Source organism: Notolepis coatsorum, assembly GCF_963971535.1.
Source record: "Notolepis coatsorum genome assembly, chromosome: 5".
NCBI classification, from domain to species: domain Eukaryota; kingdom Metazoa; phylum Chordata; class Actinopteri; order Aulopiformes; family Paralepididae; genus Notolepis; species Notolepis coatsorum.
Genome location: NC_140169.1, coordinates 206,905,198 through 206,927,393, shown reverse-complemented (window position 1 = coordinate 206,927,393; position 22,196 = coordinate 206,905,198). Strand labels below are relative to the sequence as shown.

Below are 22,196 nucleotides of genomic sequence, written 5' to 3'. Positions count from 1 at the left end.
AATCTGGTATGTCATAAATGTATAGATGTAGCAGTACTGTCTATCTGTGTGTCATGTATGTCATATATGTCCTGATGAATTGAAAATGGGGGACCCTGATGTAAACAAGACGAAAGCCTTTCTCTGGTCTGCATCCCCTTAACAATTGTGTGTATTGAGCTGTACTGTACTGTACCCATTCTGCAATATGTTAATACAGTTTTCAATCAATCAATCATTCGGTCATGTTGCATTGCAACTACCGCCCTGTTTCTATTCTTATCTCCATCTCGAAAGTCATGGAAAAAATAGTCTACGAACAGGTCGAAAAGTACCTAGCGGAAAAAAATCTAATCTACGAATTCCAATCTGGCTTCAGAACATCCCACTCCACTGACACATTGATTGATTGAAAAGTTTATTAACAGATTGCAGAATGGGTACAGTACAGCTCAATGCATACAATTGTTAAGGGGATGCAGACCAGAGAAAGACTTTCGTCTTGTTTACATCAGGGTCCCCCATTTTCATCATTCATCATCAATTCACCTGCTCTATTTGAACGACCACATCAAACAAGAGGTGGACGCGGGCAAATACTGCGGCATGGTCATGCTGGACCTACAAAAGGCCTTCGACACTGTCAATCACTCCATTCTGATTGAGTGAGCTGGATGCAATCCTACCTGCAGCTGTGTTTGTCGACGGTGACTTGAAATGCAAAGCAGTTGAATATATATATATTCCATGAAATATGACAGAATCAACAGACGAATATTTATGTGGCGATAAAATACAAGACTTTGAATGCGATATCGACCCAGAAAGACGTGTTTAATTCCATTGAAGCCAATTGTAATTATTATACTGAGTAACAATTTTGTGAATGTATAGTATTAGATAACACATTTTCGTTAATACATTTCAAGGGGGGTCTATGTAGAAGACGTCAATGCTGCTTACAATACTTTTTTGAATATCTATCGGACACTTTACGATAGGCACTGCCCAATGGTTCAACATAAACAAAAAAGTAATGACAATAGAAAACCATGGATAACAAAGTGGTTAGAGAATGCATGTAAAAAGAAAAACAAACTATAGAGATTTGATCAAATGTAGAAAAAAGGCTGCTGAAACTAAATACAAAGTGTATAAGAATAAGTTAGTATTCATTATGAGATGGGCCAAGAAAGATTATTACAATAGATTGTTAGGCGGAAATAATAAATAAGGTAATGGAAAATAAATCAGCGTCCATAAAAATGCCTAGCCATTTCATTAGTAATAGTAAGACTATAAAAAACATGAATGAGGTGGTTAATGAATTCAACAATTTTTTTGTGAATGTGGGGCCAAATCTGGCAGATGCCATTCAAAAACACGATGAACCATTACAGGAAGGATGGAGAGGAGATAGTAAAGTACTGCAGTCTATGTTTTTGGGAAATGTCAGTGAAGCAGAAATCATATCCATTGTATCAAAGTCAAAGAATAAGACATCCATTGACAGTGATGGGATAATAATAACTTTATTTGTATAGCACTTTTCATACAGAGGTTGCAGTTCAAAGTGCTTCACAACAGTAGAACATACAGGCATAAGCAAGCATAAAAAATTATAAGAAAATTTAAATACAAAGAGATAGAGATACAGTAATACAAATCTAGTCCCTTTGCAGGTTGATGTGAACACAACATGCAAAGAACATGCAATACAAAGATAATAAACGTACATACTAATTGTGTAGTAGTTATTATTATTGTATTAATATTCTACAGTATCGGCAGATCGCTGCCATCTCAAATGAATCTTCTGTACATCCCTGCAAGAAAGCCATTGAGAATATATATAGTGTGTTATTTAATTTCTTTAATCCATATGTGTTGTCTGGAAGCACTTTGCCGTATTCTATTATAATATTTTTTTGTTTGTGTTGTATGTTACATACGTCTGGTGGCAATCAATTTCCCCATTTGGGGATTAATAAAGTATATTCTCTCAAATCATTTTCAATTCTCCGTTTTCTATCAACAAATCTCGCATATCCTTGTCAGACAGATTGCCATACATGTCCTATTACATTCTAACATAACTTCAGCCATTTCTCTACTCTACTACTGTAACGTTGAATCTTGAGACGCAACTATATTTGAACGGAACTGCAAACTTGAACCACGGCTGCTGTCCGCCCCGCCCCCAGACTTCAGAATGACCCAATAAAATGCGCTCTGTCATTGAAATGCAAATACCAGCATCTGCGTCATGTACCACGCCCCTAGACGTCCGCCCCCAGACGTTGCTACTCATCCCAGCTAGTTCATTCGCAGGTTGCGAATGAACTAGCTGGGTACCCAACTAGTTCATTCGCAAAATGATCCTTGCGAATGAACTAGCTGGGTACCCAGCTAGCTAGGTCATCTTTGCCAATGAACTAGTTGGGTACCCAGCTAGTTCATTCGCAAAATGATCCTTGCGAATGAACTAGCTGGGTACCCAGCTAGCTAGGTCATCTTTGCGAATGAACTAGTTGGGTACCCAGCTAGTTCATTCGCAAGGACCATTTTGCGAATGAGCTAGCTACTAGCTGAAGCAAAATTTGGTGTAAAGCCTATGGGACAAAGCCGGCTAGTTAACTAGCTAAGACACGTGCTACCTAGCTAGCTGGGTACCCAGCTAGCTGACACATTTGCAACCTAGGTAGTGAGCTAGCTCATTCGCAAATGTGTCTTTGCGAATGAGCTAGCTAGGTACCCAGCTAGCTAGGTCATCTTTGCGAATGAGCTAGTTGGGTACCCAACTAGCTCATTCGCAAAATGATCCTTGCGAATGAACTAGCTGGGTACCCAGCTAGCTAGGTCATCTTTGCGAATGAACTAGTTGGGTACCCAGCTAGTTCATTCACAAAATGATCCTTGCGAATGAACTAGCTAGGTACCCAGCTAGTTCATTCGCAAAGACACATTAGCTAGCTGGGTACCCAGCTAGCTAGGTCATCTTTGCGAATGAGCTAGTTGGGTACCCAGCTAGTTCATTCGCAACCTGCGAATGAACTAGTTGGGTACCCAGCTAGTTCATTCACAACCTGCGAATGAACTAGCTGAGATGAGTAGCAACGTCTGGGGGCGGACGTCTAGGGGCGTGGTACATGACGTAGCTGCTGGTATTTGCATTTCAATGATAGGGCACATTTGATTGGGTCATTCTGAAGTCTGGGGGCAGGGCTAGGCATACAGAAATACGCTACAGCCCTTTCCGTGCACCCTGGTTCTGTTTATAGTCCCCAGCTCAACAAATTATGTGTTTTAAAATATGTTGCGACCTTGGATTGTTGTTAAAAACGGAGGGATACTAGCTAAGGTGTGCGGGAGTTGGCGTATATAAGTTGATTGCTTTAAAACGGAGAGAAATGTCGTATTTACGCTGTTTAAAACGGGCTGATGGACGAAAATCTTTGGTTTTAGCTAATATTATGCGTTTTAAAATATGTTGCGACCGTCGGATTGTTGTTAAAAACGCAGGGATACTAGCTAAGGTGTGCGGGAGTTGGCGTATATAAGTTGATTGCTTTAAGAACGGAGAGAAATGTCGTATTTACGCTGTTTAAAATGGGCTGATGGACGAAAATCTTTGGTTTTAGCCTAACGTATGGGGTGGCGTTCAATTCGCGAGCGGGTAAGGGGCCTACGTAATGTTTAAAGAACAACATCTAAGGTTATGTGGAATTTACAAATCTAGATGTGAAGGAAGATTTTGAAAAGATGTTTTAATTTTCTTTTAAATTAGATAAGTTGCCGGTGAGGAATAGTTAAAGGACGTGGCGAGGAAAGATGACGTATATTCGCTTCCGGTTTGCGCGATGAGCTCTGGGTATCGTAGTTTTAGTGTAAGACCACTACACGTTCCGCGTTACATTGAAATCGGGGAGGAGATTGCGGGGGGGGGGGGGGGGGGGGGGGTGCATATGAATGAATGTGGACGAGAGCCGTGATGTAAGTGGTTGCCGATACGGCTGTGGGGGTGCTAGAGACATGATCGAATAGACGTTTATGCGCCTCGCTCTCCTGAACACGGCGTGACCAATAACTAATCGATCAGAACCAGTGGTGCGTTATTGAAATCATCTGGGGTGACACGCACCACGTGCACGCGCGCTCCCGGCGCGTGCGCGCGCTCCCGCGAATGCGCATTTAATGTCCCCTCGCTTGGGCACAGACTAAAGACAGTGCCTAATTGCCTCTACGAATGGAATGTAACACGTCTTCACAACAAGGTTAGGTGTGAATGTGTCTGAGAACGTATTTAACACACCTGACGACCGGAGCTATTGATATGCAAATAGCGAGTGAGGTCCCACACCGTGCTCCCCCGTACCATGAACAACGCATGCCTGATCAGAACTAAATCGGCAGAGAAAAAGCCCATTTTAAAGCACCTATTCCGCATGGACATGCGCAGAGTGCCCATGGAGTCTGGACGACGCGAGATGACGCACGAATGAATGTGGACTGTTCTATCAGAGGGGGGAGCTTCGGTGGCCAATGTCCTTTCAGCCGAACAGGATAATGAAAAAATGATCCCACTAAATGGCCAGACGCGTCTTATGGCGACATCTACAATTACCTCATTGAGTCTCCAGGTAGACTAATATTTATATTTAAGTGCAGCGGTCTGTAGCCACTTACATGCCCATCGAAGCTCCCCCCTCTGATGGAACAGTCCACATTCATTCGAGCGTCATCTCGCGTCGTCCAGATCTCTGTATATGTCAAAATACTTCCCAAAGGTCAGTGAATACCACGATCACAACACCAGAGGGAGCTCCACAAATCATGTAAAACCCAGATTCGGCTCAAACAAGGGATTAAACACGTTTCGCAATTATGCCACATCAATGTGGAACGCCCTACCCAAAGCTGTAAAGGAATGTGAATCACTACCCACTTTCAAAAACACTCTCAAAGAACACCTACGGGAGACTGCAATTCGAAACTGGCCCCTACAAATGTCCTAACCCAACCCCCTCCAATGTACAGTAAATTACCTATTATGGTTGTCAATATTCCAATGTACAGTTTTGCTTGTTTGTACACTGTCCCCCCCCCCCAATGTACAGTAAATTACCTAGTATGGTTGTCAATATTCCAATGTACAGTTTTGCTTGTACAGTTGTACAGTGCCCCCCCCCCCCCAACCCCTCCTACCCAACCTCACCCACCCACCCAACCTCCTCCAATGTACAGTTTTTACGTCAAATGTATATACTCTCTTTTCTGGAGAGAAAAGTGACAATGAAAATTATCACTAAAGTGCTATCTGTTGCAGCTGCACACTTTTCCATAAAAATAGCATATTTGGATAAGTGTGACCATTTCTCAAACTGAAAATCATGTATTTTTTTTAAATACAGAAAAGGATCACTAAAGTGCTATCTGTTGCAGCTGCACTGTTCTCCATAAAAATAGCATATTTGGATAAGTTTGACCATTTCTCAAAAACAGAAAATCATGTATTTTTTTTAAATACAGAAAAGGATCACCAAGTTACCATTTCTCAAAAAATATAAATAAATACAGAAAATAAGCACTAGTTCACTCAGTGGACATTTCTAGCTCAATGCGAGGTCTGCTGCTGCTGGCTAATAATACGGTCACTACGTGGGGAGATCTTTGACAAGGCAACACGCATGTCATCCTCAAGGCTCAACTTGGCCCTATATTTTGTTTTCAGAGCTGTCATGGATGAAAAGCCAGCTTCACACAGATATGTGGTGCTGAATGGTATCAACACCTTAACTGCTGCATCATAAGATACTTGGTACTCAGCACCACACTCTGAAACTAGCTCTCCAGGTGGTATCAGATGAGTTTTCAATGAGTTCTTCCAAGAGTTTGGATGGAGATGTGTCAGGAAGCTTTGTCTCAATGTTGTCTGTAAAGTTTTTTTTATTCACACACACACACACACACACACACACACACACACACACACACACACACACACACACACACACACACACACACACACACACACACACACACACACACACACACACACACACACACACACACACACACACACACACACACACACACGCACACACGCACACACACACACACACACTCACACACACACACACGCACACAGTCAGTCTAAACACTCAAAGAACACCTACAGGAGACTGCAATTCGAAACTGGCCCCTACAAATGTTCTAACCCAGTTGTACAGTAAATGACCAAGTATGGCTTTGTCAGTATTCCACTGTACAGTGTACAGTGCCCACCCCCCAATGTACACTATACAATGCTATATTATACAATCTCAAATTATACTATACTATTCTTAAAGTGACCTTTCCTTTTGTAAAGGTGAGCGTGTGCAGCATGAGTGTGTGTGTGCTCATGTTAAAGTGGCTGCTAGTGTGTGAGCATGTACAGTGTGTGTGTGCTCATGTGTGCTTGTGTGTGGAGAGTTCAGTGTTCAAGGCTCTGATGGCCTGGGGGAAGAAGCTGAGCCATATATGTGTGTTATGATGAATTGAAAATGGGGGACCCTGATGTAAACAAGACGAAAGTCTTTCTCTGGTCTGCATCCCCTTAACAATTGTGTATTGAGCTGTACTGTACTGTACCCATTCTGCAATCTGTTAATAAAATGTTCAATCAATCAATCAAAGTTTGTAGTCACTTGAACTGTGAATTCTAAAAGACAGACACTTCTAAAAGCACAACAGATGAGGTACTCAAAAAACTGAGCGCCCTCCAACCCAACAAGGCCACTGGCCATGACAACATCCCCTCCAAATACCTCAGAGACTCAGCAGCCGCCATCACCCCAGTCATCACACACATAATAAACCTCTCCATAAAACAGGGACACGTCCCCAAGGACTTCAAAATTGCGAGAGTGACCCCTCTGCACAAAAAAGGCAGTAAATTAGACCCAGGCAACTACCGCCCTGTTTCTATCCTTACCTCCATCTCGAAAGTCATGGAAATTTTTTTATACGAACAGGTCGAAAAATACCTTGCGGAAAAAAATCTAATCTACAAATTCCAATCTGGCTTCAGAACATCCCACTCCACTGACACATGCCTTCTCTATTTAAACGACCACATCAAACAAGAGGTGGACGTGGGCAAATACTGCGGCATGGTCATGCTGGACCTACAAAAGGCCTTCGACACTGTCAATTACACCATTCTGATTGACAAGCTAAAACCAATTGCTTTTAGCTTGTCAATCAGTGAGCTGGATGCAATCCTACCTGGAGGGGAGAGAGCAGATGGTGGAGGTAAACGGTACCCTATCCCCCCCCCTCACAGTAAACTGTGGTGTTCCACAAGGAAGCATACTAGGTCCGCTACTGTTCCTAATTTATGCAAATGACATGTCGTCAGCTTGTGACTGCAACTTGTTCCTGTTTGCGGACGACTCAGCCCTGCTGGTCTCTGACAAGAACAAGTTACAGGTTGAAAAAACCCTCAGCTCAGAACTAGGCAAAATCTGCATATGGCTCGCTGATAACAAACTATCATTACACATGGGCAAAACAGAGTCCATTCTCTTCGGTTCAAATAACAAACTCAGCAAGACCGACGGCTTCTCAGTTACAGTGGGTGACAATATTGTCACAAGGAAAGAAGATATTACCTACCTGGGTTCCATCCTAGAGGCAAATCTTTCCTGTGACAAAATGGCATCCAATGTAATAAAAAAAGTCAACCAACGAACACGATTCTTGTACCGGATCTCCTCACTGGTAAACAAGAATACCCTGAAGACTCTAGCAGGAGCACTCATTCAAGGGTACTACGACTATGCTTGCACCTCATGGTACCAAAGCACCTCAAAGGCGCTAAAAACAAAATTACAAACATCTCAAAACAAACTGGTCAGACTACTGCTTGACCTTACTCCTAGAACCCACCTCACCCCTGCCCACTTTGACAACCTAGGATGGCTTAGAGTAGACGACAGAGTACAGCAACTTGCAATGGGCCTGGTCTACAAGATACACTACACGACCAAGGTACCCATGTACATGACAAAATACTTCCCAAAGGTCAGTGAATACCACGATCACAACACCAGAGGGAGCTCCACAAATCATGTTAAACCCAGATTCGGCTCAAACAAGGGACTAAACACGTTTCGCAATTATGCCACATCAATGTCGAACGCCCTACCCAAAGCTGTAAAGGAATGTGAATCACTACCCACTTTCAAAAACACTCTCAAAAAACACCTAAGAATGAACGTCCTTCCAAGACTAAATTTCCTTTTTCAAATGTTACCATGTTACTTATCTACAGAATTTTTCAAATCTATGAATAGACCCATCTCAAAATTTATTTGGTGCAACAAAATGCCTAGGATAAAGTTATTGACACTTATGAAACCAGAATCCATGGGAGGTCTCGGTCTCCCCAACCTCCAACATTATTTTTGGTCAGCCCAATTAAGAAATGTACTGTCATGGTCGTTGGGAAGACGGGACTCACAGTGGTTTCAGTTAGAAGCTAAATTTGTTGACCCGTTACCATTGGACTCTCTCATATTTATAAAACAATTTAAAAAGATAAGAAACATAGGTAATTGCTTCACTGTTTTTAACACACTATGTGCTTGGAAGGACTGCTAAAAAAAACTGGGTATCACCAATTGTACCTCCATATACTCTCCTATCTATCACAATCCTGATCTAGATAAACATCTAAGATCAATTAATATACTCAAATGGGCTCAGTTGGGGATAAGTCAATTCAAAGACCTGTTTCATACAAATATGCAGTTAAAATCATTTATGGATTTAAGAACAGAATATGCCATCCCAAATACTGATTTCTTTAAATATTTACAAATGAGAAACATTATACACATACTGAGAAGAGAAAATAAACTAAGACTAGAATTACATGAAATAGAAGAAATACTAATGTCATCGACCACAATTAAAGGTAAAATTAGTGAATTTTATGACATCTTCTCCAAAGAATGTCACTCATCTTTTTTGCCTTTGTTGAGGATCTGGGAGACAGACCTAACCATGAAATTTGCAGAAAATACATGGCTAAATATTTGTGATAGAATACACTTTCCATTTACAAGTAACAAAATCAAAGAAGCAAATTTTAAATTTATCCATAAATTGTATTTAACTCCAATAAAAATGCATAAAATGTCTAGAGATAATTCAATAAACTGTCCTAGATGTAAAACTAACGAAGGAACATTTCTACACATGTTTTGGCACTGTGATAAACTAAAACAATTCTGGAATTGTATTAATTTATTTACAAAATCTGTATTAGAAACGGAATTTGACTTGTCCCCATGTGCCTATTTACTTAATGAATTACCAGAAATCCAGATGGATCCAAAAAAATATAAACTGCTGATTGTCATAACATACTTTGCCAAGAAATGTATTCTCTTGTTTTGGAAAAATGACTCTTCGCCCACTTTTGAGATGTTTCAAGATCAGATATCCCAGCTTCTTCCATTGGAGAGATTGACCTTGGAGGAGCGCGGCCGGGGGTGGATGTTCCGGGACCTTTGGTCTCCGCTGTTTTCTCGATTGAGCAGAGGGGCTGTTGATTGATACGGCTAGTGGCGGTATGTGAATATATCCGCATGCTGTCGCTGGCCGTGTCGATTGGTGGTTTTGCTGTTTGGTTGGGGGAGGGGTGGGGGCCGGGGGTCTTGGGATGTCTATCCCCGGTTGTGTATTTTTTGGAGGTGGGTTTCCCTAGTGGAAGAAGTTGTACAACAGACGCGTAAGAGGCCTGTCTGTTGTATAACAATGATGTTGTTGTTGTCATTGTTGTTATTATTTATTATTGTTTATTTAAAAATACGTATGAGAAAAAATGAACAGTGTAAACAATATCATTAACTCTGAATATAAAAATATGAGAAAAGCAAACAAGACGCGGTCTCGGACTGGTGGGGGCCTCTGATTCGAGGTCTTGGTGAGTCGGAGTGTTAAAGAGGCATGATGCTCTGGCTCGCTGGGGCGCCGGATTTGGGGTCCTCACGGGGTAGGGACCTTGGTTGTCGATACTGGAGATGACGGGTGCTCAAGTAATCTCGCCTTATGGTACATACATGTGGGTATATGCATGTATATATGTATATATATGTATGTGTGTATGTATATGTATATATATATATATTCTTATTAATTTATATATTTAATTTATACATGACTATTTTATTTTTCATTATTCTGATTTAACTGATGGTCTTGTCATTGTCGTTATTATTATTATTATTATTATTATTATTATTACTGTTATTGTCCTGTGATGTCTTGTTTATTAGTATTGTTATTGTATTGTCTTGTTTCATGTTGAAAAGGGAAAATAAAGAAACTGTGAAAAAAAAAAAAAAAAAAAAAAACCTAAGGGAGACTGCAACTCGAAACTGGCCCCTGTAAATGTCCGAACACAACCCCCTCCAATGTACAGTAAATTACCAAGTATGGTCTTGTCAATAATCCAATGTACAGTGTTGTTTGTACAGTTGTACAGTGTCCCCCACCCACCCCTCCTACCCAACCCCCCCCCCCACTCCTACCCAACCCCCCCCCCCCACCCACCCAACCACCTCCAATGTACAGTCCCCCCCCACCCCCACCTACCCAATCCAATGTACAGTTTCTACGCCTAATGTATATACTCTTTTCTTTCTGGACTCTTTATGTATCACAAACAGTACTGTAATTGCAAATCTGGTATGTCATAAATGTATAGATGTAGCAGTACTGTCTATCTGTATGTCATGTATGTCATATATGTTACGATGAATTGAAAATGGGGGACCCTGATGTAAACAAGACGAAAGTCTTTCTCTGGTCTGCATCCCCTTAACAATTGTATGTATTTGAGCTGTACTGTACTGTACCCATTCTGCAATCTGTTAATAAAGTTTTTCATTCATTCATTCATTCACCCCTCCCCCAAAGACTAATGAATTGCGTCACCTCCCCCTCCCCTAAATCCCATTTGTCCAATCACATTCTATCACCGCTCAACTGTACGCTCTGTCTATCGTCATATTTTTGGCCACAAGTGGCGCTGTTGCGAGTTTGTGGTGGCGCTGTTACAACATTTAGGAAATAGGAGCAGAGAAGAAGATCCCGATTTACAGAGCTAAGATCAACAAGTTAACGTTAGCGCCGCGGTTTGAAACTTTGAAGGTGAGTGTGTAAACTAGTCAATACGATCTTAAACATGTCACAACAGCAGTCATAGTGTATATTTTTAACAATACGTTTGTTTACCAATAGGTTAAAGTGTTTTTGAGTTCGTGTTGGCTTGGCACTGTTTCAACATTTCGATTTACTCGGTGACTCGACTCAGTCTCGTGTTTTCTGCTACAGCTGCAGCTGATCTATCATAATAACGTTACATGTATGGGAGTTTGCAAAGTTTAAATTGTATTAGCTGTTACATTAATACATTGTGTCCTCCTATCTATCTATCTCAAATCTCACTGTCTATCTGCTATGCTTTTATCTTTTACTCAAGTTTATTTGAAATCGAAGACACTCTGACGTCACGAGACCGCCGCCATCTTGGTATGAGGGTAACAAACTGATTTCTACCATCAAATGTGTAAACTGTTAATATGTACCTCAGTTGCGTGTGGGTCAATGAACACACTTGGGTTTATCAAACCGTGGGTTTAGTCTAGATGGAAATAGGGGTCCACGCGCACCCCCCGGAAATGTTTATGCCACCTGATTTTTCTTAATCCTTAAAGTGTCTACTTTCAGAGTCTGCCAGGTGCCAAGCTGAAATAATGTCCGAAAGGCTCAATTTTTAACCCTTTATTGCACCTAACACAAAACCGAAACATTAAAATTTGATGTAGCAAGACTCAAGAGGCATAATCTTTGAAGTAAACAACATACAGAGACAAATGAATGCATTTTCCCATACAATTCTGACCCTAGGAATTCAATGGAATGGTTATTTTTTTTACATTTTACAACATTTTGAATGTATTTCTGGACAAAAACGGCAAACAAATGCAAGAAATGCGTGTCTAACCAACTACATTTTTATTTTTCAAACGCATAGTGAATATTTGTTGACAATCAGTTTTTTTTTCAATCCTCCAACTGTTTATTTGGAAATTATATTGGGTACCAAGCTCAAATAATGTCCCAAAGGCTAGTTTTAACCCTTTATAGCACCTAACCCAAAAATCTAAAAATGAAAATATAATGTAGAAGAGTCATAACTTTTGAAGTAGACAACCAATACATTTACCTTTTCATGTCACTACCAACTTGCTGACCTAAACTACTCATCCTCATCGTCACTGAAGAGATCTTCTAATTCAATTTCTTCCATCTCCAGCTCTTCATCCTCATGCTCGTACTCTCCATCCACTTTACCCACAGACAAGTTATTGTTGGCGTAATCGGTCACCATGTCAAGGGCTGCATGCTCTTCTGACTCTGCTCTCTGAGCCAGTACCTCAACAAGAGAAGGAGGGAGGATGGGTCCAATTGCCCAGACCGGTTCCAACACCTCCTCTTCTCCTGTCTTCTCCCAGCCCATGCCTGGATCATGTGGTTTTGGGCTCTTGATTATTGCCTTGTCTGCTCTCTTATAGAAGGCTCGCTGGACATGTGGAATGAGACAGACCTTGGCAGGCGTTCCAGGTCTACTTTTGACTTGGAGTCCAGGACTTTGTCAGTGCCGACCATCTTTCTCATCATTTTCACCTGTACTGTGTCAACTGATGTCATCCGTGCTTGGCCATACATAATGCATGTGAAGCTCTCCATCTCCTCTTGAAGCTCATCAGTGACCATCCAGTCTGCACCAAGCTGCCTGAAAGCTTTGTGGAGTTTACGAGTCTTTTCCAGCTTCTTCAGGGGATTCACCTTGCATTTGCCTTTAAAAGCGCTGGTACAGTCCTCCCCAGTAAAGTCGTAGAATCCCAGCAGTAGTCGGGGCCCAGTAATTCCTCAGCAGCAGGGGTAAAGTTGGCATTCTTGGGGAATTTGGGGCCAACTCTTTTGAATGCCAGCTCTGGCAGCGTCTCGGGAGGCGTGATCTTAAGGCTTCTCATCTTGGATGACCTGTCATAGAGAGGAAGGGTCCTTTTCTTGGTGCTCACATGGCTCTCCTTTAGGGCTGGGCGATAAAACGATAACGATAACTATCGCGATAAATTATTTCCTCGAAATAAACATGAAACGTGGTCGCAAAGTTTCGATATATCGATTTTCCAAGCTTGGATATGAGCACACGCACTAACAACCAATCGGTGAAGGAGATGGCCGATAGAGGAAGGAGACCCGGAAGGAGGTAGGACTCGGTAAACAAGGCTGGCTATGGCTAATTAGCTTGCACGCCGCTATTTCACAGGTTACCTGCCGAGTTGGTGTGTGTTTTGAATTCTGATGGTAACTGTTATAGTAGTGTGGGGTATACGGTGGACGTCGTTGCAATGAATTGGGCGGAACAGAGTATTTTAGGGTCATTTTTTAGTACATTGTCATGAAATACTCCGCTTGGAAACGAGGCTGGCTATGGCTAATTAGCTTGCACGCCGCTATTTCACAGGTTACCTGCCGAGTTGGTGTGTGTTTTGAATTCTGAGGGTAACTGTTATAGTAGTGTGGGGTATACGGTGGACGTCGTTACAATGAATTGGGCGGAACAGAGTATTTTAGGGTCATTTTTTAGTACATTGTCATGAAATACTCCGCTTGGAAACGGGGCTGGCTATGGCTAATTAGCTTGCACGCCGCTATTTCACAGGTTACCTGCCGAGTTGGTGTGTGTTTTGAATTCTGAGGGTAACTGTTATAGTAGTGTGGGGTATACGGTGGACGTCGTTGCAATGAATTGGGCAGAACAGAGTATTTTAGGGTCATTTTTGAGTCATGAGATACTCCGCTTGAGATACTCCGCTCTGCTAACGTGCGCGGACTGATGACGACATCAATTCGACTCTCGAGACATTCACAGCAGCAAAACAAGTCAGCCCGCGTATCGGCGCCGGGCATAATAAGTTAATTAAACTTGACAGACATTATATCGACGATAATTATCGATATCGAGTTATATGAAAATAATTTAATAATTTTATCGCGATAACGTTTTTGGTCATATCGCCCAGCCCTACTCTCCTTCACTTCTTGAATCATGATTCCCCCGGCGCTGTTTACCACATTTGAACCATGAACGTTGGTGGTGATTCTGCTCAGGTTGTCCCACTCGCTGTGAAAAACAGTGTTTCCCTCGCCAGTGGTGATTTCAGGGGTCATGTTGGTGGACATCTCATCAAAAGCATTGGCCATGGCTGTCTCAAGTTCCATACTGAAGTCGTATGTCTCCGAGTGTCCTAGTCGTGAAAGGATGGTTGTGAGCTGTAAAGATAAACACATGTTTTTTTTGTATCAATATCAAATACCTGTATGAAGCATAGTTGAGCAATGACAATGTAGGACCTCATAAGCAATAAGTTAGTTGATCACTCACCTGTTTGCTTCGATAGAGGTAGAGTGTGGCACACAGGAGGATGTGCTTTTGGAGTTTCACTTCACTTGCTGTTAGTTGCTGCTTGACACTAGGGCTGCACGATTTTGGGAAATAATCTAATTGCGATTTTTCTGACGGATATTGCGATTGCGATTATAATTTTTTTTAAGCAGCCCCACAGAGGTTTATTGTAAAATGTGGCTTGCATCTGGCCTACGCGGTGGGTCTGTTCGGGACACAGAGTCTGAAAAATTTTCTTTTTACCTGGGAATCGATACCGGTACGGTACCCAACGGTACCTTTTTTTCCTGTACTTTACTCTCCCTCTCTGAAGTAAACTTCACAACACAATCTAAAACCCCTTACCTCCCTCTCCCAAACTGTTCCTACAACAAATGTTTTTATGTTGCATGATCATGTATATTTTGTATTATAATTTTTTTTGTGTTTAAATATCAACATTATCTGGCAATCCTCAGTAAATACTATCAAATGAGATATGAGACACGTGCACACACACACATAAAAGGAGAATGGCTTAAATTATTTTAGAATACTTCAGCTAATGAAGTTAAATGTTTTATCAACTATCCAGTTCGTTTTTATAGTGCAACGTTTTTCTACTTTTCTACATTAATTGAACCAGTAGAGAGAGAGATGCCCCCCCCCCCCCCCCCCCGCCCCGCTCCCCCCCACCCTTTCCTTACTCGGCTCAGATGTTTTCTCTGACTTGAGCAGGGTTAGCTAGGAACAGCTTTCTCAAGCTTCGCATCTTGGGCATGGAATGGGCTACATGACCATTATCCACTTACACCCCGGTCTCGGCACGGTGGTGTAGTGGTTAACACTGTCGCCTCACAGCAAGAAGCAGGGTTCGTACGGGTGCTGGAAATCCTTGAAAATGCTTGTATTTCAATGTGCTGTTTTCAAGGTTTTAAATGTGCTTGAATTGTGTATAAAGTGCTGGAAAGTTATTGAAATTGTAATTGCACTTTATACTTTAATAATAAATCGCTATCTGACTGAATAGTTTGGTTTTTAGACAAAGAAATAAAATAAGTCGGAGCGACTCGCGAGCCTATTTTGCGTTCGCCTTTCATGCAAAATGAAATGTGGCTCGGCCCCACCCCGTAGTGTTTTTACCTGTGCCATCTGAGAACAGCGCGCGCGCGTGTGTGTGGCCAAAATGCCGGGAGGCTGGCTGCCGTTTTAATGAGCTCTGGCTCGGAGATATCAAATATAATTCAGAGGAGAACATCCTCGAGTAGCCGTGTGCAAAATATGCAGAAAGGACTTGAAGATTTTTACCATGGGGATTGGGGGAGTCTGCACGTTCGAGCCACGTTGAAAGGTGAGCCACTGAGCCATGGGTGTTATTAACGTGTCTCGGCCTGGCTCGCCAGGTAACTAAGTTCGAGACTACAAGTGCTCCACACCTGTCTCCGTAAATGTTTGTTATAAAAATACCACTTCAATAATCGAAATAGTCAAGTAACAGGCAAAATACACTAATGGAATTACAAACTCGTGTTTACCGGACTCTGTTTTTCACCGCAGTGTTGTAGCATGTAACGTTAGGCAAATCAACGTTAGCTAATTTCCTCTCATGTATTTCAAAACACGAAAACTTGTTGTGTATTGAAATGGTATTTTATTTTTATAACGGAACATTTACGGAGACTGGTGTGGAACTGGTGTGGAGCAGTTGTAGTCTGGAACGCAGTAACGTACTGTCTACCTGTATGTCGTGTATGTCATAAATGTTATGATGAATTGAAAATGGCGGACCCTGATGTAAACAAGACGAAAGTATTTCTCTGGTCTGCATCCCCTTAACAATTGTGTGTATTGAGCCATATTGTATTGTACCCATTCTGCAATCTGTTAATGACGTTTTCAATCAAACGTGACGAGCCAGGCCAATTTTAGCATGTTTATTTATGGAATATGCAATCTAACAGCTAACGTGACCTTTACAGTTAATTACATGGATAATAATGTTAAGGTAGTTGGTTCATTCCAGGCCATCATTAGGCTCAGTCTAAAATTCATAGGCAGTAGCCTATAAATGAAAATGAAATATACATTTATAATATCATAATGATCCATTTAGATTAGATGTCAACATTAAACAATAAATACTCTTAAAGTTAAGTGCAACCAGTGAGATTAAATTAATAAAACACTTTGTTTTATTTATAACACACTGCTCCTTTTTATTTAGGGAAGAAGCATCAAATTCTGATGAAAGCACGTCTAAATCCAGGTCCTGCATTAGTGGATTATTTCCAGCAGACAAGCAATGCATCAAGCAGCACAGCTACATCCACATCAACAACCAGCTGTGTAGTGAGAGCCAGAGCAGCCAGTGGAGGAGCTTGCAGTGGAGTTGCCCCTCTACCATCCCCAGGCTCATCCAAGAACCAGTCAACCAGCAACACCACAGGCACCATTAAATCATTTGTTACCTCTAATCCAACACTTCAAGCTGAAATATGCTGGGCAACAAAAGCTGTAACCAGCCACTATTCCTACCATTCATGTAATGACATGGGGGCCATGTTTCAAACAATGTTTCCTGACAGTGAGATAGCAAAGCAATTTACTTGTGGGGAGAATAAAGTGGCATACCTCACCACATTTGGGATAGCTCCTCATTTCTCTTCCCTGAAAACTTTATTAACAGATTGCAGAATGGGTACAATACAGTACGGCTCAATACACACAATTATTAAGGGGATGCAGACCAGAGCAATACTTTCGTCTTGTTTAATTTACCACAACCGCATAATATGCTGGAAAATCTTGAAAATGCACCTTGAAAATGCTTGAAAAGTGCTTGCATTTTGCCTTGGAAAAGGTGTACAAACCCTGAAGAAGGTCCAGGGTTCGATTCCCGCTTGGGGACCAGGTTTCCATGATGCCAGTTACCCAGGTGGGGGGGATCTCCCAGGCCTTTCTGTGTGGAGTTTGCATGTTCTCCCCGTGCTCGCAAGGGTTCCCCCCCCCCCCGATAAGATAAACCCAATGGAAAAACATGCACAACAACAATAGATCGCTAACGCTGTGGCGTCCTTGACGAAGACAGACGGGAGCACTTGGATTGGTCCCCTGGCGCGGCTCACGTTGACGCCTGTCTGCTCCCGGCTGCCCTTGGGGGGGAAGGACGACGGGATGGGTTAATCGCAGATACGAATCGCATTCATGCATCGCATGCGTGCCGAATGATGACCTCTGAGCAGGTCCTAAATTATTATTATCCACTTACACCCCGGTCTCTCTTGGTGAATTTAAATCTGTATTACATAACTTCCTACAAGAAGAATGTTGCTGCTTTCTGTAGTCGGGTCCCAACTGCAAAATTACTGTATTACCCTGTATTATACACTTTTACTATCATGTAGACTATTCTGCTTTGTTTTTGTGTTTACATGTGATGTATTGTATATTGTATACATGCACATTTATTATGTTCTTGTGTGATGTATCGCACATTTTTATTGCTGTGTGATGTATTGCAAATGTTATTGCTGTCATCTTGGCCAGGTCTCCCTTGCAAAGGAGATCTTGTCTCTCAAAGGGGACTTCCTGGTTAAAATCTTATTATTATTATTTTTTTTAATTGCAGGCGATTTGATAATTGCATCATTACAAATTGCGATTTCGATAAAAAATCGATTAATCGTGCAGCCCTACTCGACACACATCTTGTGTAATCGAATAGACCAGCAGCCTCTGCGTCTTCTCACACTTTTCTTCATCAAGTGTCCCAGTCACCACTGAGCTCAGAAATGGTACAAGATGCTCTGGGAGCAGTTCATCCATTTTCACAGCATCCAGCTTGTGTGCAGTTGGGGGCCATGGTAGCTCCTTTGACTCTTTGAATGCCTTTTTAATGTGAGAATTGAGGGTGAGTGCTGCTTCTTGTAGTTAATCAGATGTTCCAAGTTTGTACGCACATTTAACTGCTTCATCTACAGTAATGCTTGAGCTGTATATAAGGTTCAACTCTAGAATATTCACTATGTGCTTTAAAAAATGAAAAGGTAGTTGGTCATACACACGTTTGGTCATTTCTTGCTGTTTTTGTCCAGAAATACAGTCAAAATGTTGTCAAATGTCAACAATAACCATCCCCTTGAATTCCTAGGATCAAAATTGTGTGGGAAAATGTATTTTCGCTCTGTAAGTCGTCTACCTCAAAAGTTATGCCTCTTCTACATTATATTTTCATTTAAAAAAATTTGGGTTAGGTGCTATAAAGGGTTCAAACTAGCCTTTGAGACATTATTTCAGCTTGGTACCCAATATAATCTCAAAATAAACACTCGGAGGATTGAAAAAAAAAATTATTGTCACCAAATATTCACTCTATGCGTTTGGAAAAAGGTAATTGGTCGACACATTTTTTTTGTATTTTTTGTCCAGAAATACAGTCAAAATGTTGTCATGTCAAAAATAACCATCCCATTGAATTCCTACGGTCAGAATTGTATGGACAAATGTATTCATTTGTCTCTATGTTGTTTACTTCAAAGGTTATGCCTCTTGCTACATCACATTTTAATGTTTCGGTTTTGGGTTAGGTGCAATAAAGGGTTAAAAATGGAGCCTTTCGGACATTATTTCAGCTTGGCACCTGGCAGATTCTGAAAGTAGACACTTTAAGGATTAAGAAAAATCAGGTGGCATAAAAAGTTCCGGGGGGTGCGCGTGGACCCCTATTTCCATCTAGACTAGTTTATTTAACATCTAGTTGTGACGTGACGACAAGAGCAGGTTCACAGTAGCGAGGCAGTTTGTAAGCAGTAGTACTACAGGTACGGTGGCTCGTAGTAGACGATAGTCAAACTGGATAATCATTTAGCCAATGATCTACAAAATGCATGCGTTGAGCTCCGTTTTTATTACATGGAATTATAAACAAAAGGTCAAGAGCAATGCGTTTGGTTAGCAGACATGTCCAAAAAAGGAGTAGAGGGAAGCTAAGCTTATTGATCCCTACCCCCTTACATTTATGTTTGTTCTTCCATTAATTTGACTAGATATAACATAATTTAGTATATTACAATATAGAATATACTTTTACTTATACCGGTATTTAAAAGAAAAAAATCAAATAAAATTGATTCACTTGACAGCAGTGAATATAGTACAGCACTACATAACACAATATAACATAACTTTGTTTATCCTCATTACTCATTTCTGTATTTCTCTAATGTGTGTTTTTTTTAGCTGCTTTTTAAATTGTGCTACATGTTTACTCGGTTTGATGTATTCAGGTAAATTATTCCACAACTTCACTCCACACACCGATATGCACATGCTTTTCAGCGTAGTGTGTACCATTTGTTGTTTAAGATTCCCTCTCCCTCTTAAGTTATATTCTCCTTCCCTGTCTCTGAACCATTTTTGAATGTTGCCTGGGATTAGTTTGTATCTGGCTTTGTATACAATGAGGGCAGTTTTGAAATCCACTAGATCCATACATTTCAATGCTTGTAGCTTTATAAATAAGTTATTGGTGTGTTCATAATATCCTACATTGTTGATTATTCTTATTGCTTTTTTTTGCATGGTGCATATTGGCTGTAGAGTGCTTTTGTAGGTATTACCCCACACCTCCGCACAGTAGCTCATATACCATAGGAAGAGTGTACAGTACAGTGTATACAGTGTTTTTTGGTTTAGAATGTGCCTTATCTTGCATAAAACACCAACACTCCGTGCCAATTTAGTCCTGACATATTTGATATGAGGTTTCCAGTTGAGTTTGTTCACAGTATCCATAATTTCATTTTTATCCGTTTTTCTCAAGAAGATGGTACTTGTGTTTCGTTATATAAAATAATTAGAAACACCTCCCCCTTGTGGCGGGGTTATCTCCTCTGCCAGTTTACATTAACAAAGAATCTGTTGAATCTTTCTGCCACCTCATTTTTATTACTTACTGACTTTCCCTCATCTATAAATTAATCTGGAAAGCCAGAACTGTTGATTTATTTCTTAGAATTGAGTTTCGAACCTGTCCATCTCACAACTGATGTCTCTACAGGTGTGTGTGCGTGTCGTGGTGGCTTGGGGCGCAGCGACACGAGAAGGCCTGAGCTCAGTGTTTTGGGCACATGTAGTGATGCACGATATATCGGCCGCTGATATAATATCGGCCGATATGGCCGTTTTTTTACACATCGGTATCGGTCCGATATCAAGATTGGGCCGATATAAAAAATTATTATTATTATTATTATTTTTACATGTTTTGGCCTTAAAGGGGAGATGAAGCGTTAAACAATATGAGCCTAGTTTGTTTGTTGTGTACCTTGGGTAAGACATGGTCCTATAATCAAATGTGAAATCCTGCTTATTTGTCTGAAAACTCAAATGTAATTTCCCTGTTTTTGCCATGGGCGCTGCCAGTTCAGTGTCGCTATGTGTTTTTTCTTAAAGTATTCAATTTAATATTTAATATATTTATTATTGTTGTGAGAGTAAGAATGCTTAAGTGCCTGTAGTCTGTAGTAAACTGTGCCGTACTGTGTTTAAGCCAGAGCAGCAGACGGAGGACCTGTTGGTTCTGACCGAGTCCTGGTTCTGCCTGCTGTCCCACCAGCCCATAGACATGTTCCGGGGAAATCAGCACACAGCCTGAGCTGCACTGTGGGGCGATGAGCATATTCACTGAGTACTGAGCACAATGTTGCCACTGTCTCCTCCATAGACATATATAAAGACTAGATGACTCACTGGCCAAGTTAGTAGACAACATTGTCCTAATAAATTAAATGAGTCATATAAATCTTCAATCGCAGCAGGGACCTCAACAGGTTTTCAGCACATTTTATTATCATAAAATGTGCTTCTTGATATGAAAATGTGCTTCTTGATATGAAAAGTATCTGACTGATGCACCTAAATTATGTATTTCTGTTGTTTGTCTCAGGTGATGTGATTACTCAACAGTTTGGGGACTTTCTGTCTGTTGAAGCAAGAGATAACGGCTTCCTCGCCTACGGGAAGGCTGGGTCCTGGTCCTGGCCCAGCTCATCACAAAATCCAACACCCTCAGGAAGCGCCAGAGAAAAGATGGTGGAACTAAAAATGGTTGAAGCAGAATTGGAGAAGAGGGCCATAGAACTGCGATACATGCCCCCCACATGACATTATATACATTGGAGAGTATATACATTTGAGGGGGAAGAAACTGTACATTGGAGGAGGTGGGGGTTAAGTAGGTGGGGCGGGGGGGGGGACTGTACATTGGAGGTGGGTGGGGGGGAGGGGGGGGTAACTGTTCATTGGAGGGGGTTGGGTTATAGTCCAGTCATTATAGGCCAGAATTAGGCTAAACCTAGGACAAATTGCAACATTAGCAAACTCAACTGATTTTGTATCCTCAATATGTCTTTAGTGAGAGAAAAAAAGTCCCAAGGAATCCCATCATGGGAAATGTGTTTTTTTTCAATGTTTTGTTACCCCTATAGTCCAGTCATTATAGGCCAGAATTAGGCTAAACCTAGGACAAATTGCAACATTAGCAAACTCAACTGATTTTGTATCCTCAATATGTCTTTAGTGAGAGAAAAAAAGTCCCAAGGAATCCCATCATGGGAAATGTGTTTTTTTTTCAATGTTTTGTTACCCCTATAGTCCAGTCATTATAGGCCAGAATTAGGCTAAACCTAGGACAAATTGCAACATT

General features: G+C 41.2%; 1 long non-coding RNA gene across 1 annotated transcript; it reads left to right on the top strand.

The window, feature by feature from the left end:
• Positions 1-11,100: 11,100 nt before the first annotated feature.
• LOC311228889 lies at positions 11,101-21,708 on the top strand. The gene is made up of 3 exons (XR_014619704.1): positions 11,101-11,184; positions 11,516-11,573; positions 21,438-21,708. It is a non-coding gene; the product is annotated as an uncharacterized lncRNA (long non-coding RNA).
• Positions 21,709-22,196: the final 488 nt, after the last annotated feature.